Source organism: Lissotriton helveticus, chromosome 1_1 (assembly GCF_964261635.1).
Source record: "Lissotriton helveticus chromosome 1_1, aLisHel1.1, whole genome shotgun sequence".
NCBI classification, from domain to species: domain Eukaryota; kingdom Metazoa; phylum Chordata; class Amphibia; order Caudata; family Salamandridae; genus Lissotriton; species Lissotriton helveticus.
The window spans coordinates 70428788-70455900 of record NC_136057.1 but is presented as its reverse complement, the minus strand read 5'-3'; the positions used below and the strand labels follow the sequence as shown (position 1 = coordinate 70455900).

Genomic DNA, 27113 nt, shown 5'->3' with positions numbered 1-27113 from the left:
CATTTAAAAACCCAGGTCTTTACAGTCACCAAAGCTTGTTTCCCTGCTGGAGCCTGGAGGCGGCGGTTCCGTCAGCGGCCACCAGAGGCCGCTCCTCACCTGCTGATGAAACCCACTGAGCTGCACATTGTATGAAGGGACAAGGGTTTCCTCTTCCGGGTCAGCGGCGGCAGAGACAGCACCAGCAGCGGTGCTGACATCACTTCCAGCCTCTCCTGGTGTGTGCAGCCTGCAGCAGAGGAGGAAGGAGCCCTGTCTGGTGGGCAGTTACCTCCATCTACAGACCCTCACAGACCCCCCCCTTAGACCCCAGATTTGCTCCCCTCAGATCCCAGATCTGCCCCCCCCAGGAGGAGGAGAGAGCCTGGACAGGTTTCTGATCAGGTAGGAGCTGACTAACTAACTCACTTGGCTGCAATTTATTAATCCATGGATCAGATCCCCCCCTGGCATTCATGGTGAGGTCAGGAGAGCTCAGCTCTTTCTGGTGCCGAGGCCTGTCCAGGGGTCAGAGGAGGAGAGGCCTGTCCAGTGATGCAGAGGAGGAGAGGCCTGTCCAGGGGTGCGGAGGAGGAGAGGCCTGTCCAGAGGCGGGGCAGAGGAGGAGAGGCCTGTCCAGGGGAGCAGAGGAGCTGAGGCCTGTCCAGGGGTTCAGAGGAGGTGAGGCCTGTCCAGGGGTGCAAAAGAGGTGAGGCCTGTCCAGGGGTGCAGAGGAGGTGAGGCCTGTCCAGGGGTACAAAGGAGGTGAAGCCTGTCCAGGGCTGCAGAGTAGGAGAGGCCTGTCCAGGGGTCAGAGGAGGAGAGGCCTATCCAGGGGTGCAGAGGAAGAGAGGCCTGTTCAAAGGTGCAGATATGGGGAGGCCTGTCCAGGAGAGCAGAGGAAGAGAAGCCTGTCGAGGGGTGCAGAGGAGGTGAGGCCTGTCCAGAAACCTGTCCAGGGGTGCAGAGGAGGAGAGGCCTGGCCAGGGGTGCAGAGGAGGAGAGGCCTGTCCAAAGGTGCAGAGGAGGTGAGGCCTGTCCAGGGGTGCAGAGAAGGTGAGACCTGTCCGTGGAAGCAGTGTCTCTCTGGGGCCTGTGCATAGCGCCCCGAGGCTCAGAGTGGAGTCAGAGGTGCTGTATGGGGTGGAATGAACTCTGGGCTCCTCTTTCCTTAATGAGAATCCTTCACCGAGAGGCCTGTCCAAGGGTGCAGAGGAGGTGAGACCTGTCCAGGGTTCAGAGGAGGTGAGGCCTGTCCAGGGGGCAGAGGATGAGAGGCCTGTCCAGGGGTGCAGAGGAGGCGAGGCTTGTCCAGGGGAGGAGAGGAGGTGAGGCCAGTCCAGGGGTGCAGAGGAGGTGAGGCCTGTCCAGGGGTGCAGAGGAGGTGAGACCTACCCAGGGGTGCAGAGGAGATGAGGTCTGTCCAGGGGTGCAGAGGAGGTGAGGCCTGTCCAGGGGTGCAGAGGAGGAGAGGCCTGTCCAGGGGTGCAGAGGAGGTGAGGCTTGTCCAGGGGAAGGAGAGGAGGTGAGGCCTGTCGAGGGGTGCCGAGGAGGTGAGGCTTGTCCAGGGTTGCAGAGGAGGTGAGGTCTGTCCTGGGGTGCAGAGGAGGTGAGGCCTGTCCAGGGGTGCAGAGGAGGAGAGGCCTGTCCAGGGGTGGAGAGGAGAGGCCTGTCCAGGGGAGCAGAGGAGGTGAGGCCTGTCCAGGGGTGCAGAGGAGCTGAGGCCAGTCCAGGGGTGCAGAGGAGGCGAGGCTTGTTCAGGGGGAGGAGAGGAGGTGACGCCTGTCCAGTGGTACAGAGGAGGGGAGGCCTGTCCAGGGGTGCAGAGGAGGTGAGGTCTGTCCAGGGGTGCAGAGGAAGAGAGGCCTTGTCCTGGCTTGTCATCTGGGTTCTGTGCGTTTAGGTAACATAGACTATAGGATTGGTGTCAGACTGATTCTGGACACCTCTGTCTGGTATGTTGGCCTGTATACCAGCTAGCTCACAGTGCCAATGGAAACACCTCTTACCAAGGAGGGAAGAGTTTCTGGCAACTATCAAACATGACCACTCTGATCCTCTCAGATAGATACACAGAATAAACGGTTGACAACTCTGATCCTCTCAGATAGATACACAGAATAAACGGTTGGGATGTTTTCAATATGTATTTTATGAACAGTCGTTATTCTAGTGTAAAATAGATGTGCTGAGGCAATCAATAGACAGTAGAGGATATACATAACTAGAAGCACTAGAAACGTAAAAGGATGATAGATTTCTACCATTCTGCTAAAATAATGAATGCATACCAGCATATAAAATACATTACCGTAAAATGCGTGTGGGACCCCCGTTCTGGTCTCGAACTGGACAACCCGCAAGGGATGTTCAGACCACTGCGAGCTGGAGTGTCCGAGTGCACGAACTTCAGCGTCTCACGTTAGTGTGTCGGCATGGAAGACCTGATCTCCTCTCTCTTAGCTCAGTAAGATGCGCTGTATTTATACAAAAATTATCTGTTTCTTTGTCCCTTGTTCCTTGTGTTAGGCATTGTTGGATTTGAGCATGACATAGGTGATTAACTTTGTACATAGATATTATGCAGGTGGTTTAGCTTCTACCTGGTTTCCAAGAACCCTCATGAATATTCATTCATACTGTATGAGTCCATTGATGAAGTTATAGGAGGTTATTGTTCAGGGAAAAACCCTCCTGCTGCACCCAGGACTAGAACTAGGTAAAGGTTCAATCCTAAAAGGTGAAAGTATATGATATTACCCGGACCTATATATGGGTACCTATATGGAACATAACAGGTCCTCACCAGGCCATGGTTCACATCCTGGTCCTCACATGGTCCTGGTCCACCAGGCCCCAGGTCATGTCCTGGTCCACCAGGCCCGGCTCAAATCCTGGTCCTCACAAGGCCCTGGTTCACGTCCTGGTCCTCACAAGACCCCAGCTAACGTCTAGGTCCTCACAAGGCCCCGGCTCATGTCTAGGTCCAGACAAGGCCCTGGCTCACGTCCTGGTCCCCACCAGGACCCGGCTCACGTCCTGGTCCTCACAAGACCCAGATTCACGTCCTGGTCCTCACAAGACCCAGATTCACGTCCTGGTCCTCACAAGACCCAGATTCACGTCCTGGTCCACACAAGACCCAGATTCACGTCCTGGTCCTCACTAGACCCAGGCTCACGTCCTGGTCCTCACCAGGCCCTGGCTCACGTCCTGGTCCTCACTAGACCCAGGCTCACGTCCTGGTCCTCACCAGGCCCTGGCTCACGTCCTGGCCCCACAAGGCCCTGGCTCACGTCCTGGTCCTCACAAGGCCCTGGCTCACGTCTTCATCTTCACAAGGCCCCATCTCACGTCCTGGTCTTCACAAGGCCCCCGCTCACGTCCTGGTCCACTAGGCTCCGGCTCACGTTCTGGTCCACACAAGGCCCAGCTCACTTCCTGGTCCTCACAAGGCCATGGCTCACGTCCTGGTCCTCACAATGTGGTTCTGAAAAATATGGATCCGTAATAGTACCGGACTCGAGAATAAAAACTTCGTCGAAATAGGACGAATTTGGTATCAAAAGACCGGAAATGACGAGTACATCAAGCACATGTATTTTCAGTATATTCGAGTGACAATTGCACCTCGAAATCGTCATTTACCTTCTGAACCCTTAGTTGCATGTTGCCCTCTACATAGGCCTTAATCCAGTCGAATTTGATTCCACAAGGACACGTACTCCTTAATCGACTTCTTCCTGACCCCAGTACAAGTTAGAACCATTGCCCCAGGCCGAGCTCGTTAGGTCAGTTCCCTCCCAGTGGCCAAGCAAGATAGTATCTAGGCCCAACCGACCATAAAACCATTTCAGCACGCACACCTGCCATATCTCGCTCACATCTTTTTTCACTTCTTTCCCTCACTTATTTTATGGTGGGGAGGTGACCATTTTTTATTAGGGGTCCAGCGATATCTGATGAAATGTTGGGCCTTGCCGGATGATTTGTTATGGGCAGCACGACGTGAAATATGTACATGTCATCATGACTCTGCTTTCTTTTGTAATCAGTAACCATAAATGAAATACCGCGCACCCAAGGAATGTTTCGCCAAAGGGCAAATGTTGTGTATAAGAAGAGAAGCCTAACTTTGTGAAGGTGTGCAGTCTCCTGAATATACTTGTATCGTACTTCTAGGACCCTGTCACCTTGGTTGCAGCCAATAAACTAATCTTTGACTTCACCTAGAAGACTCTGAAGTTTCTGTGGGTCTGACTCAGGAGAACCCGAGGTCTTTGGTGTGTTGATCCCCTGGCACCGCTGGGTTACCGGTTCGGCACCGGTTCCTAAAAACCCAGTACCTCATTTGGCGCCCAGCGTTGGAGCGATTCCAGTGGTACCAATCAGCCTGAAGATCGTGAGGAGCTTCGTGTGAAAATTCCGGAGGAGGGCCCACCACCTCATCGACCCCTGCATGTCGACGTGGTCCGAAGGTCTTTACTACGAGGTTCCCCGCTTCCCGACGGCTACAAGGACTGCTGCCCTGGCTATCGCCCTGATGTTGGACCCTTGACATTTTCGGTAGAGCGAAACGCTGAGACGAGTCTTCTGGTGAAGCCATCGATAATTTTCAGTTAAGTATAAGTGGAGCGTCTCCTAGTCCTTAGTTGGACTTACTTTTGTGATATCTTAGAGATACATAAAGGTTTTTATTGGTTCTTGCAAGTACCATAACCGAAGGACTCGTGTTTTCACGAGCAATATCGTAATCGATAACTCCTTTGAAGATTTGGAACTAGACTAGAGAGAAAGGATGCCTAGTCTTAGACTCTGGAATTTGTTTTGTCTTGGTAATAATAATAGGGACTCCCGATTGGAGGACTCATGTCCGGTTCCTCCAGTTGGAACTCCGACTTACGAGCTATACGTTAAACATGGGGTAGGCCCCATCGTTTACAACGAGGTATGGATTAAATACACTAGGAAAGACGGTGTTTTAAAATGGCCCCAATATGGTAGCTTTGATTCTGAAATCTTAGACAACCTTGAAGTTAAACTCTTCAAAAAGAAAGCCCGGCCGGCGATGTTTGACTCTTTCCGCATATGGCGCAAAGAAGCCAAGCAAAAAGAAATTGAATTAGCTAAGAAAAATAAGAGAGAAGAAGGACTTTCAGTAATGCAAGCTGCCGTGCAGTTTAAAGATAATGAGGAAGAGCAGATAAATGAACAATTGCACAGGCAACGTAAAATGGCAATAGATAAGTGCTATCCAGTTTTGCCGTCTCTTCAGCAAGGGACAGCAAAAGAGCGTGAAAAAGACCAATTAATGTCGCAATTGTTAACTTCGCCACTGCCCTATGCGCAGAATGCTACAGCACCCCCGCAACCTTTAGTTGCACAATCTGCGCCTCTGGCTTTTCCACAGCACCCACCAGCTGTTCTTCAGCTGGCTCCTACTTCTTCGGTGCAGCCTCCTCCAGGCCCACCGACCACTTCTGTTGCTCCTGTGTTTTCTACGATCTTGCCTACTGTACTTTCTACAAATGCCCCTTCTATGATTTTGCCTAGTACCACATCTATTATTCCTCATACCTCTTCTGCCATCTCTGCATCCGCTTTACCTCACCCCGTTCTTTCATCTGTTTGTTCTTCCGTTTTACCTTCCCTTCGGCAGAAAATGGCCAGTACTGTTACTAATCTTCTTTTACCACTTTTCGGGTCGCCTGCTACGACCCCTAACATAGGAAGAAGACAGTTGCGAAGTCAACTGCCCGATTATCAAGAGAGAGATTCCCTGAATAATTTAGCTCGGAAATGGGTCATGGACACTGCAAAATATGATTTACAGTCTGTCATGGAAGTTTTCCATCAATGGGAAACAGCGACACAGAGATATGTGTTCGAACAGATGTGTGTTTTTCTTTGTGAAGATTTAGAAGACAATGATCAGGATTGCCTCCCACAAGAGATGTGTCGTATAAGGTTTAAGTTTAGTCTGGGTATGATTGTAGGTCCCGATGTGGAAGAAGCAGTTGAAATGCTGTTATCATATCGAAGTAAGGGAAGCAGTTCTGGGTCACCATCAGAATCCAGTGCATCTAGTAGGAAAAAGGCACGACAATACCCTATGAGAGAAGTTCCCCCACAGTGGAGAGAGGGTGACGCGACAGCTGTCCCACCTGTCCTGCCCCACTTTCACCGAGTATGGGTACATGTTCCATGGAAACGAGCTGAAGTTTTAGCACTCAAACAAACACTACCAGATCCGCGTAAAAATCCTGCAGGGTACTATAAAGAATTATCGCAAACTGCTGGGTCATGTATTATGAATTTAGCCGATATCGATATGTTATTCGGGAACGTTGTTCCACAGCCTTTATGGGGAAAAATTCATCATGAAGATCATGACCAGGAATTAGGTGACACGTGGGCTAATATTACTGTTGCAGATGCACGACAAGTTGGTGGTGCAAAGCCTGAGCCCCTGATAGCGGAACTACCTGGTAGGATAGTAGATTACATGAAGACAATAATGCCTGCGATACGTGTAAATTGGGATAAGTTATCTGCATGCAAGCAAAAGAAAGAAGAAACTGTGTCAGATTTCTTCACCAGATTTGAAGAAACATTCATTGACCACAGCGGTCAAGATATGACCACAGAAGGTGGTCAGAGATTGTTCGTCGATAAATTTGTGCACAATCTGCTTCCAGACTTGTGTAGAAAATTGAAAGATTCAGAAAGCTCTTGGGCAGTCTCATCTTCAGCCCAGATATTAGCTACCGCACAGTACTACGAGAATAGAGACAAGGATGAGAAAGATAAAGTAGAAAAGAAAACTAGAGAACTCAAAACGAAGGTTTTGCTACAGCAAGCTTATCCTCCACGTGGTGGTGGTAATAGAAATAATAATGGTCCGAATCACTACCGGAACACTTTTCAGCAGCCGCAGAGAAACTTTCAGAGATTCGATTACAATCAAAACCGCATAGGTCCCAATCAGTGTTTATACTGCAAACAAGAAGGTCATTACAAATATGACTGTCCTGCCCTGCCGCAACGTACAAATGAGTTTTCTGGTGTACGAGGTCGTGGTAGTCAGCAAGCGCCCAGAGGTAGAGGGCGTGGAAACACCCCTCAGGACGCACGTCCCCTTCCACCACAAAACTCTATGAACAGGTTTGACCAGCAAAATAACGTATCTGACAGGACAGCGCAATACTACGTCGATGAGTATTACCCAGAAAATGAGCAGTGGGAGAATAACGATTGCTAGGACAGCCTTAGACGAAGAGAGGGAGTTGTTTCAGTTCCAGTAGATCAGAGTGGACCTTACGTTGAGGTGATTACATCGGGTGTGTCAGAACCTTTTCTGTTGGATACTGGTGCTACAAAGAGTTCTATTATGCACTCCAAACTCCCTGGCGCACCTTTGTCTGGCGAAATGAACGTTTCCGTAGGTTTTTCTGGCGCCCCGGTTAGAAATCCGATTTCTGACCCTTTATCTCTTTCTGTTGGTCCTTGTGAATTCGAAGCACCCCTTATTTTGACAACAGGTTGTGGTGAAAATTTGCTAGGATTAGATTTGCTAAAAAGATTGTATGCGACTTTGTACTGTTCTCCCTCAGGAGTACAACTGACTTTAGGTAAGAAAGTGGTTTCACCCATGTATTTGTCGAGAAATACGCTTCCAACAGAATTGACACTTCTTCCGGATATTCTTTGGGCTACTGGTCCGAATGATGTAGGTCTTTTAGAAATTCCACCGTATGTTGTAACATTGAAGTCGAATGTCAAAATGCCACGAATTCCCCAATACAGGATATCCAATGAGGGCGAAAAAGCTTTGCTAGCGATTGTTTACGAGTTGATTGAGAAAGACGTAATTGAGGAAACACGAGGAAATGTTTGCAATAGTCCTGTTCTGCCTGTTTTAAAACGAACTGACCCTTCTCAGCCACCTGTGTATAGATTTGTGATTGATCTTAGGGAAGTAAATAAGATAGTGGTGCCACAATTCCCAGTTGTCCCCGACATTACAACATTATTGACTATGATTCCAGCATCCGCATCCTGGTTTTCGGTGATTGACCTGAAGAATGCTTTCTTCAGTATCCCGATTGCTGAGGAAAGCAGGGATATTATTTCCTTTAGTTTAGGTGGTCGCAGTTTCCGCTTTAAACGCGCTCCTCAAGGCTACTGTGAAAGCCCCTCAATATACAGTCAAGCTCTGAAAAGTCAGCTTGACGCAATGGTTTTGCCCAAGGTTCCACTCTTGTACAGTACGTGGACGATTTGCTCATAGCCGCGGATACTGAGAAAATATGTAAAATGGCCACATTGGCACTACTGCGTCATCTATGTGATCTACATCACAAGGTGTCACTTTCCAAGCTCCAATATTGCCGACAAGAAGTGACCTACTTAGGTCATCTCTTATCGAAGGAGGGAAGGAAACTGACCCCAGAAAGAATTCAGGCAATAGCAAAATTAAATGTGCCAAGAACGCAGAGAGAAGTACGCGCTTTCTTGGGCATTACATCGTACTGCAGACAGTGGATCCCAAATTTTTCGTTATTAGCCAAACCCTTATTGGTACTAACGTGTACAAATACACCCAATCCCATTCCTTGGTCCGATGAGTGTCAGAAAAGCTTTCTCGAATTACGCACAGCATTATGTTCGGCCCCTGTGTTAGGTAACCCCAACTACAGTAAACCTTTCACATTATATGTCCACGAGAAGGAGGGTTGTGCATTGTCTGTGCTGACTCAGTTATACGGAGATAGACAACGGCCATGCGCCTATTTTTCGTCAACTTTGGATCCGGTAGCACGAGCATTGCCAAGTTGTCTAAGGGCCACAGCAGCAGCAGCTGTTTCTATTCGACAGTCTGCAGGCCTAGTAATGAATAATACACTAATTGTGATGGTCCCGCATGCAGTAGATACATTGTTAAATAGGACCAAGACACAGCACTTAACTAGTGCTCGACTGTCCAGTTATGAATTGACGCTACTAGCGAGCCATGTGCACATCAAAAGATGCAGTACCCTGAACATAGCCACATTGTTACCAATTGCTGAGGAATCGGATGCTTCAGAACAGCACGATTGTTTCCTCAGAACGGAGGAGGAGACCAAAGGGAGAGTTAATCTATCCGATACTCCTCTCGCCGAATGTGATGGTACATTATGGGTGGATGGTTCATGCTTTAAACTCCCAAATGGTAACGTGACTACAGCATATGCTGTCACAACTCTGCACACAATCGTTGAAACTGCGCGAATACCACATGGTTCGGCTCAAGCCGCCGAACTCGTGGCGTTAACGAGAGCATGTGTGTTATCAAAAGGAATGAAAGTGACTGTCTATCCCGACAGTCAGTATGCTTTTGGAGTGGCTCACAGTTTTGGACGACTGTGGAGAGAACGTGGGTTCCTGACTTCGCATGGAGCTAAGATTCAGCATGGTCAGTTGGTGAATGAGCTTCTTGAATCACTGACGTTGCCCCTGAAAGTAGCAGTTGTAAAATGTAGTGCACACAAGAAAGTGATCGATGATGTTGGTCGTGGAAATGCATTTGCTGATGAAACTGCTAAAGAAACGGCAAAGAATGTGATGAGCCGAATGTATGTTGCGAGCCCAGAAAGATGGACTGGTGATATTGGAATATGTGAAAACACAATAGAAAGTGTGAAGTCCATCCAAGCTGAGGCCACGGAGAAAGAGTTAAGCATGTGGAAAGAAAGTACAGGGAGAATGGATGTAAATGGTTGTTGGATTGAATCGACAGAGCAACAAAGATGGATGTTACCCGATGCATATGTGCCTGCAGTGGTTACAATGGCTCATGGGATGGCCCATATCAGCGCGAAAGGGATTTGCGAGTCGTTGGCCCCAGTGTGGAAGAATTCAGGGATTCCCAAGTGTGCAGAGAATGTTGTCAAGAATTGCATGGTATGTCTGAAGCACAATCCTGGTAGGGGAACCCCAACTCCAGCTGGTCATTTTGCACCTCCTACGTATCCGTTTGAGGTTTTGCAGCTAGATTTCATACACATGGAGAGGTGCAACAACTTAAAATATGTGCTCATGGTTGTTTGCGCCTTCTCAAGGTGGGTAGAAGCCTATCCCCTAAGGGACAATACTGCCTTGTCCACAGCGAAAGCCCTTGTGAAAGAGTTCTTCCCCAGGTTCGGAATGCCTAGAATGGTCTGGTCGGACAACGGAAGTGAATTTGTGGGTTGTGTGATGAAACGAGTGTGTGAAGGGCTAGGCATTAGTCAGAAGTTCCACGCTGCAAATCACCCCCAATCAGCTGGATTAGTGGAATGTTACAATGGCACGCTTAAACTTAAATTGGCCAAAATCCAAGCGAGCACGGGTCTTAAATGGCCCGACGCTCTACCCTTAGCACTCCTGTCCACCAGAATGACTGTGCATTCGCGAATGAAACTCAGCCCCTATGAAATAGTCTTTGGTCGGCCAGCCAACATATGGGGAGTGCCTAGGCCCACGAAGTTTAGCAAGCTGCAACACCCCATTTTGCTCGACTATCTGTATGAATTGACGGCTAAATTGCGTGTTTTATATCAACAGGTCCACAACACCTTGCCTCCGGTTTCCGAGACACCGGGTCACTCCATTGACCCTGGCTCCTGGGTTCTGGTCAAGAATTTCCAGAGGACAAGAAACGACCAGCCCAGATGGACCGGACCTCACCTCGTCCTCCTGTCTACAAGGCCGACTGTTAAAGTGGAGGGGAAGGCCAATTGGGTCCACGGGATCCACTGTAAGAGAATACCTTTCCCTCTGCCACATGACCAATGGGTCCGGACAGGAGGCACTGACTCAAAGCGCACAACTGATGAACGCGTAAAAGAAGCTAAACGCGATTGTGACAATAAGGACATTTTTCAAGAAACTACGCCGCCATCAGAACAATTGAACTCTGTGGAACCTGAGCTCTTATTTCCGGACCAGACAGCACCCGGGAAAAGACGCTATAATTTACGACCGAGAAAAACAGACTAAAGTAAAAGTGATTTATTTTTTGATCCGAGAGAAAAACCTGTGGACTAATAAAATAATAAGTTTTTTCCTTCCAAAATGCTATTTTGAAAAAGTAGATTCTCCCATCTAGGTAACTTGCTTATTTTTGTTTTTTTCGAACCGCCATCCGGGTTCCGCTGCTAGGGTCGCGGTTGATTAAAGACTTTTGGGTGCAGCTGACAACAATAGGTTGCTGGTTCCAGTTGGTCGAAGGGAGCCACCCTAGACTGACGGAAGCATCCTTTAGCAGAAACAACCTACCGCCGCGGGCAGCACCTTAGAGAGGATGGAGTTTCCTGATGTGGAGAGAACTGCCAGACAAATGAACTTTAAGCAGAGGCTTTTGAAAACAATGAGAAAGAAAATTTTTATAATGATGTGTATTTTTATGATATTTAGCGTAATGGTGTTTTTGATAAGCTATGTTTTATTCTCTTCTCATATGACATTCACGCCTACTACATCGCCCATACCTCCCCCTACTGTTTCCTCTCATTCTTTCCACTCTCTGCCTGACCACGAATCAAATAGGAGATTAGAGTTCATTAATAACTCCTTCGTTCAGCTATTACACCAACACCAACTTGTAATGAACACAACCAACTGTTGGGTGTGTGGTCTCATGCCCCACACCACGGATAGAGGTATCCCCTATTTGGTCCTGCCATTTAGTCACAATGGGTCAGTATGGGCATATAGGACAATGTTCATATATGCACGAGAAATCCAACCCCTACGTTCTGTAAAAGACAACCTCAAGACTAGCGCCCTAGTGAAGGGTATAGTTGACATGATCAAGGAAGTGACTTCTTACGAAGATACCCCAGACGATGAGATACTTGCATATGTAGGTTGGAATGTGACCGGATATGGCACTACACTAAGTGAGAAACAGCAAGCCAAGAGATCGTCCCCTATCTGGATCGTACCCCATCAAGGTCACCTGTGTCTGCAAGGTATTGGTAGGAATCCCAGAGCTCAGCTAGGGAAGAGTGTCTGCGCAGAAACGTATGTTTTTGGATCTCAGACTTCCCCTGCCTTTTTAGCCGCAAAAGGTACTTATTTCATCTGCCACGATAGAGCCTATACATGGTTGCCCTCTGACTTCTCGGGCTCATGTTTTGTTTCATTCCTGTTACCTCCCACCTACACAGCAGCGGCGGATTACCATCGGACAAGGATAGTCCGAGGTGTTTTGAGTAAAGAAGACACTGCGGGTCAAGAATTCGGTGACTTTGCAATGGGTATTCTGCCGTTCTGGGGAGCCATGGTTAACAGCAGAAACATAAGGCAATTAACAAGGGTAGTTGAATCCACCGTGATTGAGACTGCCGGTGCCCTTAGTAACCTGACTGCTGAGCTCCAGTCGGATCGACTGATGACCCTTCAGAACCGGGTCGCTTTGGATGTAATACTTGCGGACCGGGGTGGGGTATGCAAATTGATCCAGTCCAGTTGTTGCATTTTTATTCCAGATAATGCTCCAACAGTGTACAGGGCCATCTCCAAACTACATAAGATTTCCAAATCTATCCATGTGGACAAAGGAGATTGGTCATAAATGGGATGGTTCTGGGGGCTGATATCTGCCTGGGGATGGAAAATTCTGATGGTCATTGGGATGGTCTTAGCCATTCTTTTCCTGTTCTGTCTATGCATACAGTGTGCTCCTGCAATATGTGGCCTCTGTGCTACATCATGTGTAAGGAAGCCTGTGTCAAGACACGAACTCAGCACTAGAATGATGTTGCAGCAACACCTCAATGACTTTAGGAATATAGATCTGGACTCAGATTAACATGAGGATAGATTAATTGCCTATGTAAGGGCAAAAGGAGGGTCTGTGGTTCTGAAAAATATGGATCCGTAATAGTACCGGACTCGAGAATAAAAACTTCGTCGAAATAGGACGAATTTGGTATCAAAAGACCGGAAATGACGAGTACATCAAGCACATGTATTTTCAGTATATTCGAGTGACAATTGCACCTCGAAATCGTCATTTACCTTCTGAACCCTTAGTTGCATGTTGCCCTCTATATAGGCCTTAATCCAGTCGAATTTGATTCCACAAGGACACGTACTCCTTAATCGACTTCTTCCTGACCCCAGTACAAGTTAGAACCATTGCCCCAGGCCGAGCTCGTTAGGTCAGTTCCCTCCCAGTGGCCAAGCAAGATAGTATCTAGGCCCAACCGGCCATAAAACCATTTCAGCACGCACACCTGCCATATCTCGCTCACATCTTTTTTCACTTCTTTCCCTCACTTATTTTATGGTGGGGAGGTGACCATTTTTTATTAGGGGTCCAGCGATATCTGATGAAATGTTGGGCCTTGCCGGATGATTTGTTATGGGCAGCACGACGTGAAATATGTACATGTCATCATGACTCTGCTTTCTTTTGTAATCAGTAACCATAAATGAAATACCGCGCACACAAGGAATGTTTCGCCAAAGGGCAAATGTTGTGTATAAGAAGAGAAGCCTAACTTTGTGAAGGTGTGCAGTCTCCTGAATATACTTGTATCGTACTTCTAGGACCCTGTCACCTTGGTTGCAGCCAATAAACTAATCTTTGACTTCACCTAGAAGACTCTGAAGTTTCTGTGGGTCTGACTCAGGAGAACCCGAGGTCTTTGATGTGTTGATCCCCTGGCACCGCTGGGTTACCGGTTCGGCACCGGTTCCTAAAAACCCAGTACCTCAACAATGCCCTGGCTCACATCCTGAGCCTCACAAGCCCCTGGCTCATGTCCTGGTCCATACCAGGCACTTATCACATCCTCTTCCTCACTAGACTCCGGCTCACGTCCAGGTCCTCACCAGGCCAAGCAGAAGAGGGAGATCAATTTGTTGTTGGCCCACAATGCCACCTCAAACAGGAAGCACCATATGCAAATCAGCTTTAGACTCCTTCCAATAGAAGCAGTCCAGCCTGAAGAGCCAATGCAGATCTTTTCTGAACCGGAACTCAACCAACCCAAGTCTGGATTCAGCCTATCTGGGCCTTGACTGTATGGTGCGGCTTGATTCCAGCGGTGCAGCGAGCACTGAACCCACATCTGGGTCCTGACTGTAGGGTGCGGCTTCATTCCAGTGGTGCAGCGAGCACAGGACCCACATCTGGGTCCTGACTGTAGGGTGTGGCTTGATTCCAGCATTGCAGCGAGCACAGGACCCACATCTGGGCACAACTGGCATATTTAGGAATACGGAAAATGATGGGTGGAATGTTTGAGTTCATCTCTGCACTGGTAATTACTCTGGGACACATCCAAGCCCAACCTTCTTGTTCTTGCCCTCCGTTGCACCCCAGCGTGCAGCCGATTTAAGACCCAAAAAAGGCAGCATAAAGGCTACCCTTGTTTAAGACCACAGTCTTCCAGTAGAGCATAATAAAACAAAATACCTGATCAATGGTACTAGTACACGCCCTAAAGCCTGCCTGTAGAAGAGATAAGCTATCTGTCTCTCCCACCCAATTCTGCAGTTTGTTCAAAACTAGATGCAGAATTATCTTTTGGAGTGAGTCTCTCAGGCTGATAAGCCCGTAGTTGCCTGGCAGGGATTTATCCCCCTTTTTAAAAACGGGGATAATCTCCGCCCCTTTCCACTAATCAGTAACTGGGGCACCCTGCGCAATTGCGTTAGCCACCATCGCGTTGTAGTGGCACCATTTAGATTTTTCATACAGAAATATGTCCGGCAGAATGCCATCTGGGCCCGGTGCTTTACCTCCTGTTACTGCCCCGAGGGCCAGACTAACTTCAGCATCTTCAAAAACTGTGCCTGTGTAGTATCGGCATGGGGGCTTCTCTTCCGTCCTTTCCAGTGAGCTAAGTGCATATTGAGGCTTAAAGTGAGTGACCCAATGCTTCTGTGAAACATGGTTTTGCGGCTGGGTTGGCAGACCACCCCTGTCCCACTTAGCTATGTTCCAAAACTGTTTGGAACTTTTCTTTACGCATGCTAATTTGAGTTCCTGCCATCTAGCCTCATCCCAGGATTTTTTTTCCTTAATTTGTGCTCTTCGGTAATTATACCTTAGTTGCCGTACAGCACTGGGATTTCACTCTTTAATCGCAGCTCCTAGTTGTCTATGCACCTCTTTACATTCCATATTGAGTGCGTAGCTTGGCAAAAAACCTAACATGACTAACGATCTCCGGGTCAAGAGCCGCTGAGTTTAGCATGCATACTTCCAACTCTGAAATCGCCCTTCAACGTCTAGGGATATTGAAGCTAAAGCTTAGGGGTGCTTGAGTATATTTGCCCATTTTAGGCGTCTCATGTCGTTTGATGGAACCGCATCCCTGGTGAGAAAATTACTCTCTGATCGCGTGTGTTTCCGTTGTGGTAACAAATCAAGAGTTGCACACAGAGGGTTGTGGTTACTCTCTGGCCGCTCTCTTACTACCATTTCCCTTAAGGCATGCCACAGTCGCAGATTGATTAATAAGTAGTCTATGCGACTAGCACAATGGCCATTGTTGAAAATATTTGCTCCATGCCTATCGGATGTGGATCTGCCCTCCAAACGCGCATGCCGGAAACTGGAGTAGAAATGGCTTGACAAAAGCACACCGGACAACCACGCAGCCCACAAGGACACCACCCGCAGACATCACCACCTCATTAGATTAGCCAAGAGATCCTCCTTCAAAGACCGCCTGGATAACAATGCGCACAACAGCAAAGAGTTCTTCAGCATCGTAAAGTAACTCTCCAACCCCAGCGCCAACGCCAACGACATCCCGCCCTCACAAGAACTGTGCAACTCACTAGCCACCTTCTTCTACCGCAAGCTCTCTAACATCCACAACAGCTTCAACACCACAACCGCCCGACTACACCAGACTCCACCTCCCCTGCGAACACCACCAGCACCAACCGCCTGACCTCCTGGTCCGACGTTAACGACGACGAGACACGCAAGGTCATGAACTCCATCCACTCAGGATCTACATCAGACCCGTGCCCACACCACGTAACAAAGCAGACACTGCCATCGCACCCCAACTACGGAAGGTCATCAACATCTCCTTTGAAACAGCGACATTCCCGGAAAGCTGGAAGCACGCCGAAATCAACGCCCTCCTCAAGAAGCCCAAGGTGGGCCCCGAGGACCTCAAGAACTTCCGGTCCATCTCCCTGCTCCCGTTCCCGGCGAAGGTCATCGAGAAAATCGCCAACATACAATTGGCCCGCCATCTCGAAGACAACAACATCTTGGACCCGTCCCAGTCCGGATTCAGACGAAACCACAGCACCGAGACAGCCCTCATCGCCGCCACAGATGACATCAGGCGGCAACGAGACAACGGCGAAACATCAGCCCTCATCCTCCTGGACCTGTCAGCCGCCTTCGACACGGTCTGCCATCGCATCCTAAAGACACGCCTCCAAGAAGCCGGATTCCAAGAGAAGGCCCTCGACTGGACCACGTCCTTCCTCTCCGGCGGAACCCAGAGCATTCGCCTCCCACCCTTCCGATCCGAAGCCACCGACATCATCTGCGGCGACCCCCAGGGCTCAGCCCGATGCTGTTGAATGTCTACATGGCCCCCCTCGCACAAGTGGCCCGCCATCACGACCTCAACATCATCTCCTACGCCGACGACACCCAGCTCATCCTCTCCCTCACCAAGGACCCACACACCACCAAAACCAACCTCCACGAGGGAATGAAGGCCGTCGCCGACTGGATGAGGAGCAGCCTTCTAAGCTGAACTCGGACAAGACGGAGGTCCTCATCTTCGGACCCACCCCCTCAGCCTGGGACGACTCCTGGTGGCCGACCACACTGGGAACAGCACCGACACCCACCGACCATGCACGCAACCTAGGATTCATCCTCGACTCCTCCCTCTCCATGTCTAAACAGGTCAACCAAGTCTCCTCCTCCTGCTACCACACCCTCCGTATGCTACGCAGGATCTACAAGTGGATCCTGACTGAAACAAGAAGTACGGTCACACAGGCCCTCGTCAGCAGCAGACTGGACAACGCACTCTACGCAGGAATCCCAGCCAAACACCTACGACTACAACGCATCCAAAACGCCTCCACCCGACTGATCCTCAATGTCCCCCGCCGCAGCCACATCACCCCCCACCTGAGAGACCTACCCTGGCTCCCCATCAACAAGAGGATCACCTTCAAGCTCCTCACCCACGCACAAAAAGCACTCCACAATGCCGGACCAGCCTACCTGAACAGCAGACTCAGCTTCTACACCCCCACCCGCCAGCTCCACTCCGCCAGCCTCGCCCTCGCCGCTGTCCCTTGCATCCAACGAACGACCTCCGGCGGCAGATCCTTCTCCTACCTCGCTGCCAAGACCTGGAACACCCTCCCTGCCCACCTACAGCAGACCCAAGACTTACTCACCCTCAGAAGACTCCTCAAGACCTGGCTCTTCGAGCAGCAGCGGAACCCCCTCCCCTCAGTGCCTGGAGACCCTCACGGGTATGTAATGTGCTTTACAAGTACTCTGATTGATTGATTGATTGATTGATTTGCCGCCCGTAGTCCCTTCTCTAGACAAGTGGCATTGATTTGGATTACCACGTCAGAGCATTTTTTTTATTGGTGGCAGTTCTAACTTGAGGATCCCCCATTTCTCATCAGCATCTGCAATAAAATCACAATATTGTATTGTATTGTAATTGCATTTGTATGGCGCTTACTACCCCTGACGAGGCGTCAAAGCGCTTTTTCAGCGAGTAGCACGCTACTCCGGGACCTATTGAGGATTAGTGTTGAATTAGTATAGTGAAAAATGCAAGTAACTTTTTTTTTTTTTTTGGGTCAAAAACTTTTATTGAGCAACAAATCAGAATTACAGAGATGGGCCTACAACCTCACGGGCTGGCCGCTAAAATCAAGGCACAATGTGAGAAAAACACTTGCGGCCACACCGGTGGTCCGGCACAAATCGGATACAAAATGTCGCCCAAAGTATAAAACAAGATAAGGCATTTTTCTTTTATACACACACCGAAAAACAACAAACAACAAGAAGGCGAATGCTTAATAAACGGAGTCAGCCCAGGAGGAGGAGGGGAAACCCACTAATCAGGAATATGAAATCATAATCAGTAGGACAAGGCAGGGTGGGGGGGACAGCGGGGAGGACAGGCAAATCAAAGGACAGTATACGAAATTTCAGGAACGCCAGCCTAGGGAGATAAGGTAACATCGGGGGTGTCAACCAATGGAGGAGCACAAATATCCCCGCGATAGGCGTTCCACTGACCCCAGATCTTCCTCCATGCCCTAGGTCTGCCCCTGGCTGTATAAACCGTCTTTTCGCGGAACATAGACCAGTCCATGTTTTCCTCCCACACAGAGGCAGTGGGGGGCCTGTACGAGCCCCAGAGTTGCGCAATGTCCCGCTTCGCAACCATATATCCCAGGGTCGCCCATCTGGTCTGGGCCACAGAGTAGTCGGTAGGTTCCCACACGTTCAACAGGCATCTTCGGGCCTCAGGCACTAGGGCAATTCCAGTCACATCAGTCATCACCGCAAGCACCTCAGTCCAATAGGCAGCCACCCTCGGGCACTCCCAGATAATGTGAAGAAATGTAGCACTCATCCCGCATCCACGCTTGCATAAACCATCCGGGGAAAAACCCATCACAACCAAACGAGGACCAGTAACATACTGTGGAGGAGGAGGATCTTAAGCTGAACCAGACGGAGACGGGCAGGAATGGCGACCTCTTTCGGAGAAGATAGTGCCGACTGCCAATCCTCGTCATCCAATTCCAGCCCGTCGCCGACCCAAGCCTCCCTAAGTCGGACAAGCAAGTCAGCGCGATTATGAATCAGCTTCTTGTAAATCAAGGAGATAGTGCTATCGGGGAGGTGGCCATCCAGGATACGATCTTCGAGGGGGGAGGACTCGGGGATGGCGGCACCAGGAGTCAGAACAGAAGCAAGGGCATGGCGGACCTGCAAATATCTAAAAAATTCCCTATCACTCAAGTCATAATCGTCCCTAAGGGCCTCGAAGGACTTCACCGTTCCATTCACACATACGTCACCCACTCTACATATTCCAATCATATCCCAGCGGTCAAAACCCTTCGTCGTCCAAAGACAGCCCAGACGCTCGGAGGCATAAAGCGGAGTCGCCAGTGTCAGTCGATCCTCCCATCCCAGGCTTACATTCACAGCGCGCCACACACTAACCGCAATCCTGGTCGGTCCCGTCAGATGGCGCCCAGCCGACCTGGAGTAAAGCGGTCTATTAAAGTCCCCTCCCGGCAGCTGGAGTCTATCCATTTCAAAGGCCGGATCCCGACCCGGGGAATACATTGAGTGGTTAATGGCAGACAGTTGGGTAGCCCAATAATATCTCCTGATATCAGGAAGTGCTATGCCCCCGTCATACCAAGGGATGGTGAGCTTCGCAAGGGCGATACGTGGACGCCCGTCCCAAATCAGTTGCCTTTGTAGACTCTCGACCTCTCGAAAATAGGTAGCGGGGATGTCATCATAGGAATTCTGAAGTGCATAAAGGAATCGCGGCAAGGACATCATCTTGAAAAGGACAGCTCTGCCCAGCGGAGACAGAGGTAATTTACGCCAGCGAGCCACGTCCAGCCTCAGTCTAAGAAGCGGGGGAAGGAGATTACGTTCAAACCGGAGCGACGAATCCAGTGTAATAAAGATTCCCAGATATTTGAAGCCAGACTGAACAACCTGGATAGGAAATCTATTCGGCAACGGGGGCAGAACACCCGAGAGAACATATACACAGGACTTAGCCCAGTTAATAACCAAACCAGAATTTTTACCAAACGAGGTGAGAACGTCGAATAAAACATTTAAAGATTTACGCGGGGAAGTAAGGTACAGAAGAATGTCGTCCGCGTAAAGTGAAACGCGGTCCTCAAAATCTGGGGACCAACGTATCCCCTTGAGTGAAGGTTCCCATCGAAGCCACGCAGCCAGCGGCTCTAACGCGAGAGCAAAAAGTAACGGAGACAAGGGGCACCCCTGTCTGGTCCCCCTACCGAGGGAAAAGGGAACAGAAACCCGACCGTTAACCACAACCTGCGCCAGGGGGTCGGTGTATAGCAGCTTCACCCATCCAATAAACCCCGGGCCAAAACCAAACTTCTCAAGAGCTGCCCAAAGATAGGGCCACTCTATCGTGTCAAAGGCCATTGAGGCGTCCAACGAAGCCAAAATGGCCGGCTCCGTCAGAAGCCCCGCCCTCGCAATGGCTCCGTGGAGGCGACGCAGATTAAGAGCTGTGTTACGGTGCGGGATAAATCCGGATTGGTCCGGATGAATCAAGTCACTAACGACCGTCAGGAGGCGAGTAGCCAAGAGCTTGGCAAGAACCTTGGGCTCAACATTCAACAGGGAGATGGGTCTATATGAAGAACAAAGATCCCGGGGTTTACCCTCTTTAGGAATAACAACGATCGTAGCCAGGCGCTGGTCATAGGGGAGAGTACCCCGCTCACGGGACTCCAAAAACATTGTTCGAAGATAGGGCGCAATCTTATCAGGACGCAGTTTGTACAACTCGATTGGCAATCTATTCGGGCCCAGAGCCTTGCCCGAACGGAGAGAGCGAATGGCAGTCGCTATTTCGTCCGTAGAGAACGGGGCCTCCATAGAGACCCGCTCCAAATCGGAGAGGCAGGGCAAAGCTATATCACGCAGCAAGAGGCGAGAGTCGTCCGCCTCCCGATCAGACACAGGGGAATAAACCGCACGAAAGTAGTCCGCAAAACATTCCACTATTTCAACCGGGTCCGTCACTCTCACACCATTCGAAGTCTGAATCACCGGCACCACTCGATTCGCCCTCTCCTTCTTATCCAACCAAGCAAGCAATTTACCCGCTTTGTCCCCAACATCATACAAACGACCCTGTTGCTCTCGAAACCTCATTTTAGCCGCATCTGTGACCAGAGGCCTATAGGCAAACTGCTTCAGACCCAGGGCATGGAGTTTGTCAGGAGTAACAGTCGATTCCAGGTCAGCCTCCATCTCAAGAATTTCCATCTCAAGATCCACCACCTCCCGATTCCTCGCCTTTTTGGTTTCAGCAATGAGAGACAAGGCCTGCCCACGAATCACTGTCTTAAAAGCCTCCCATAGGGACACCGCAGAGGAGACGGACCCCTCGTTGTCTAGAAAATAATTGTCCAGAGACTTAATCAATAGACCACGGGTCTCAGGGGAGGTCAGGTACCAAGGGTTGATAGGAGCCACCCGGCCCGCCGCCTCCACCCCCACATCAAAGCAAAGCCAGAGCGGAGAATGGTCCGAGATGCCCCGGGGGAGGTGTCTAATCTCCCGAACAGCCGATGACTGTGCAGCCGGCATCAGGAAGTAATCCAGTCTAGACAGACTCCCATGGGCCCCAGAATGGAAAGTATATTGAAGCTGAGTGGGGTGCATAAGTCTCCAACAGTCCACCAAACCAAAAGTATCCAAAAAACCACCCAGCCATAGTTGGGCCGAAGGAGTGTCCCTAGGGGGGTAACGATCACTCAGACCGGAGAACACAGAGTTAAAGTCACCAGCCATGAAAAGAATACTATCAGGGAGGCCCAACAACACTCGGCCCAAATCGGAGAAGGTAGAGGTCTGCAGGCCGGGGGGCACGTAAACGGCAAACAGAGAAAGGGTCCGGCCCTCATACCCACGAGGACGGCGTAACGCCCCCGATCATCAAGGATCACATAATCTATCGCAAGGGGAAGGGAAACCCGGACAAGGATGCCCACCCCCCTGGAACCCGTTGTAAACCCTGAGTGCGCGACAAGGCGATAGCCCCACCTATTCATCGCACGACAAGTATTGCCCACTAGATGGGTCTCCTGCAGAAAAACAATATCGGGAGACAAACGTCGCAGGCATCGCAACACCACCCCCCGTTTTATACGATCCCCCAGACCATTGACATTCCACGAAATAAACCTCAACCCGCTACCCCCCATCCCACAGAGTGATGCAGGAACCATCCCCCAATGAGCATGACATTGAAAATTCCATTAGCAAGATAGAGTCGCCTTGAAAAAACAAAACACAAACCTCAAACACCCCACCAACCCACCCCCCAACATCCAAGAAAACACCCCCCACCCTGCACCCCTGCAGTAAGCTAAAAAGCCACCCCAACATGCAGTGTGCCTGTCGCCCAAAAACCCCCGTTCTACAAAAAGACCCCGGAGGAGGAAAGGCCCTGTCCCACCCGCCACCCCGACAGAGATAAAGAGAGAAGAGAACACACAGAAAATAGAGGCACTTAAGCATGGAACCCCGGAAGAATTCACATGGCACGGAGACAGGGGCATAGACAATAAGTTCAGCTCTCTACACCACCCTCGGCACCACCCGGGTGTTCGGTGGGCTCAGTCCAATTAGGCCGGTCCGGCAGAGAGTCCAGCCAGTCATTCACGGAGTCAGGCCGATCAAAGAAAAGGGTCCGTTCATTGTACTCAACTCGCAGCCTGGTAGGAAAAAGCATAGCGTATCGCAGTCCCAAGTCCCGGAGACGCTTCTTGACTCCACGGAATCCCATACGCTGTCTCTGCACAAGCTGTGAGAAGTCCGGGTAAAAGTTCACCGTGGCATTCTCGAAGGCCACCGGGCCCTTAACTCGCGATGCCTGCAGGATAGCGTCTCGGTCCCTATAATGAAAGAGTTTTGCAACAATGGGCCTCGGCGGGGCGCCCGGCTTGCCCTGGCCACCCGGAACACGATGGGCACGTTCCACCGCAAAGAATTTGCTCAATCCAGATAGAGAAAGGTAGTTCTGTATCAAGTCCTCAACCAGGAGATCAACAGAATGTGGGTCAGGATTTTCCGGAACGCCAACCACACGCACGTTGCAACGCCATGCTCTGTTTTCAAAATCCTCCAAGCGCCGGGTCATGAAATCATTCACCTTTCTGAGGTTGCCAATCTCCGTCTGTATCTCCGAGACGTCAGCCGTGAGGCTAGATGACTTGAGATCCAATGACTTCACCTTCTCATTGGTTTTAGATAGGTCGGCCCGAATCAAGTTCACATCAATGGCCACAGTATCAATTTTGTGGGCCAGAGCTTCATACTGTTGGCCGATGGTTTATTTCATGCCAAAAATGGCGCCCATGATGTCCTGCAAGGACGGTTCCGCCGAAGCCTCCAAAAGGTGCCCAACTGCACTCGGGCCAGGCAAGGCGGCTCCAGGGGACCCCTTCGATTGTGTGTACCGGTCCATGATGTTAGACTGGACCGGGCCCCCGCGAAGGGGCGTCTTGGTCTTCCGCCTCTCTTGGTCCCCTCTGCCAGCCATGATGGAGACCGCGTCCCCGAGGGACCCACGCGACCTGGTGAAAATGGCCGCAGGAGGACAGGGCGCTGGAGCCAAAAATCAGCAGCGAGGGCACATCGAGGTGTGAACCAGCCTGGAAGGATGCGAAGCAGACAAAAGGCGCAACAGCAACCCCGCGCCGCTGGACCCAACAACGGCCAGACACCTCTGCGGGAAGACGTAGTCTGAGGCAGAATCGAAACCGAAAGTTATGAGGGGGACCCACAAGTCGAATCCCCCTGCCGCTGTTGTTCAACTCAGACACGGCAACAGAGCCTCACCAAGTCCCGGGCGCACCACCAGGGCGGGCCCCGAAAGTTCGAGTCGACGTATCTTCGGTGCCCCTGGTCCAATTCGAGATCCAAAAACAACAGGAAGATCAGCCCAGGTTCCTCTACAAGAGTCCTCGTAATTAATCAGGATATGTTCAGGATATCATGCCGGGAGTGGCGGGGGTCCGGAGAGCGCTGTGCTCACGCGGCCATCACGGATGCCCGCCAAGCTCCTCCTCCGCAAGTAACTTTTAAGTGGTGGATATGTTAGTCAGTTATTTGGATTCGAAAGGTTAGTAGAATGATAGAAGAGGAAAGAAGGTTTGTATTTATATAGCGCTTCTAACCCCTGATGGGGTGTTGAAGCGCTTTTTTTGCAGGTAGCATGCTACTCTGGAAACCCATAAAGGATTAGTGTTGTGAATTAGTACGGTGAAATATGAAAGTAATTTGAGTGGTGGATATAAGTCAGTTATTTGGAGTGTGGAGGATAGCAGAGGGATAGAAGGGAAAGAAAGGTTTGCATTCATATAGTGCCTGTGACCCCTGATGGGGTGTTAAAGTGCTTTTCTGGCAAATAGCAGGCTACTCCGGAACACATAAAGGATTAGTGTTGAAAATTAATATAGTGAAATATGAAGTAATTTGAGTGGTGGATATGTTAGTCAGTTATTTGGAATGAGAAGGATTGGGGAGAGGTAAAAAAGGAAAAGAGGTTTGCATTTATATAGCGCTTGTAACCCTGATGAGGTGTTGAAATGCTTTGTTGGCGAGTAGCACGCTACTCTGGAACCCATAAAGGATTATTGGTGAATTAATATGGTGGAATATGGAATTAGAGAAGTGAACATGATAGTCTGTTATTTTGATTGAAAAGGATAGTGGAGGGATAGAACAGTGAAGGATTTCTTTTTTAGGTCATAGCAGTAGGAGGGGGCATTTGGATGAGTAAAACGTGTTTTTAGAGGGGAAGAGTCAGAGGGAAGAGTTTAGAAAGGTTTCTTTTGGGGGGATCGGTATAGTAAAAGAGGTGTCAGATGATACAAGGAGGGATGAACCTTTTCCAACACATTCACACCCCCACCCATCTGAAAGGTCATATTCTCGACCAAGTCTGGACATCAAACCTCGATATCTCACCTCCCTCAGTTTTCCCTTGCTCCTGGTCTGACCATTATTTCATCTCCTTTCACCTACATCTGCACACTTTGTGTCCTCCCCCCCGTGCCACAAATATCATGGCTCGCAACTGGAAAAGGGCCAACCTGCCTGAGTTTTATGACTCACTGACCTCTACTGCGCCCTCGTCGTCGACCTTATTAGAGAATCAGGCTGACAATCTTGATGAATGGCTGCGTCAGGCTAGTGACAAAGCTGCCCCTCTCAAAAAAATCAAAACTAAGCGCCCCCACGACGCACAACGTTGGTTTACGGACCAACTAAAAGCGGAAAAACTTGCACTGCGGCAAGCTGAACGCCGCTGGCGTCGCCATTATGATCCTCAGCTTAAATTCGCTTACACCGAGACCTTGAAATCTTATAAACGATCAATCTTAGCAGCCAAGACGGCATATTTTTCACAAAAAATTTTGAACTCTAATAACAAGACTAAAGATATCTTTTCAATTGTAAATGAGCTCTCCCTGCCAGATAGAGTCACCCCTCAACCCCAGCCGACCCAAACCCTCTGTGACTCGCTCAACTCCTACTTCACAGAAAAAATAATTACAATAAAAAATAATATTCCGACTCCGGCATCTCCTAATTCTCCTCCTCTTCCCCCTGCAAATACTAGTATCTTGACAGAGTTTCCACCTATATCTTCAGAAGAGTTCATCTCTCTCCTTCATAAAGTCGGCTCGGGATCCCCCAATGACTGCTGTCCCCCGCAGGTTCTGAAAGAAGCCTTTCTTGCTTGCCCAGGCCCCCCTTTAGCACTACTTAATAACTCCCTTGCTATCGGGGAGGTCCCAGCTTCTCTCAAGCAAGCTGCAGTTCTACCTATATTAAAGAAACCCAATGCAGACCCCACAATACTCAGTAACTATAGACCCATTTCCCTTCTACCCTACCTAGGAAAGATCTTGGAGACCTACGTTACCCGCTGTTTGAGCTCTTTTATAGAGAAATCATCCTTTTTAGACCCTCAACAAGCAGGATTCAGACCCCTCCACTCCACCGAGGCGGTCATAGTAGCTGTCATGGACACCCTTAGGAAAGGTGCGGACAAAAACACTTCTCAAGCCCTTGTCCTATTGGATCTCTCGGCGGCATTCGACACGGTCGATCACAACATCTTGATCGACCGTGTCCATAACGCCGGCATTCAAGGAGTGGCCCTTGACTGGCTCAGATCTTTCCTTCATCAACGTTCACAGTCCGTTCACCTTTCCACTTTCTCCGCACCTTACACTTCCCTTCCCTGCTGGAGTTCTGGACTTTTTGGTTCCGTCCAGAGGTGTCAGGGATAACACCCGAAGACCCCGGAGTTCCACCTGTCTCGGTGCACAAACAAACAGAAACACGGGCTTCTCGATGGTGGCGTCAAAGACCAAAGGTTTATTACTGCAGGGACACAGAAGTCACAGAAACTACACATGGGCAGTGTCTAGGAGCCTGTTCCATTTGTACAAAGAGGGTTGCTCCTTATATACTAAATATTGGGCTTCAGGCAAATTCTTTACATGTTACCACAGTTCTAAACATTCGTGTCTTAAACAATAAATATTTGGCGTTGCACAGGGATCGTCAACAGTATCTGATGTCAAAACATTACAAATGAGGGGTTCCCACTAGTCCATCATAATCCCATGTCAATTCTTCATTCAAGACCCGGACCGCCTCATCGTAAATTTCGTTACCTCCCCCTAATAAAGGCCCAGAAGGAAAGGAGCAGAGCCAGGTGCAGAAGATAGAAAGACAGGATAAGAAATGTTTGTGGGTCGTAAATGGGCACGGTTACCAGCTTCGGCCGCCTAATCATGATCAGGCCAACGAACACAAGAACCAGTATAGCAGGACTGGCCTCAGGCTGGGGAGGCAGTTCTTGCCGAGTCATGCTGCCACAGCGTTGCTGGCCTAAGGTGCACGTGTCACTAGCAAGGTGAATCGCCGGTTAAGGCATACGTGTCCTTTAATGAAAAAGAGGTCATTGCGTGTCCATTGACTATGTGAGGGCAAGGAATACAAAATGGCTTCCGTGTTCTAAGATGGATGCCACGGGTAGAACAGAAATGTGTTTGTAACTGGAGTGCTCTTGCTCGTAGCATAGCGAAAACACCAGGATATACTAAATGGATCATTTGCGGTTCACTGATACCAAAATTATGTATTTACGACAATGTTACAAACTCGAGTAAAATCGTCACGGAACCTCAGACCCTCCTTTTGCCCTTACATAGGCAATTACTCAGTCTATATCAGAGTCAGAGTCTAATTCTATGCTCATTAGGTTAGTGACATGTTGCTGTATCATCATCCTGTCTCGTGT

At 49.6% G+C, this 27113-nt stretch overlaps 1 protein-coding gene across 1 annotated transcript in view; it reads left to right on the top strand.

Annotated features, from left to right (window-relative positions):
• The first annotated feature begins 201 nt into the window (after positions 1-201).
• Positions 202-27113, top strand: part of LOC144828559 (uncharacterized) — an 83976-nt gene continuing 57064 nt past the window's right edge. The window contains exon 1 of the mRNA XM_078686875.1: positions 202-384. The gene's annotated coding sequence lies outside the window, so the exon portion shown is untranslated. The remainder of the gene's footprint in view (positions 385-27113) is intronic.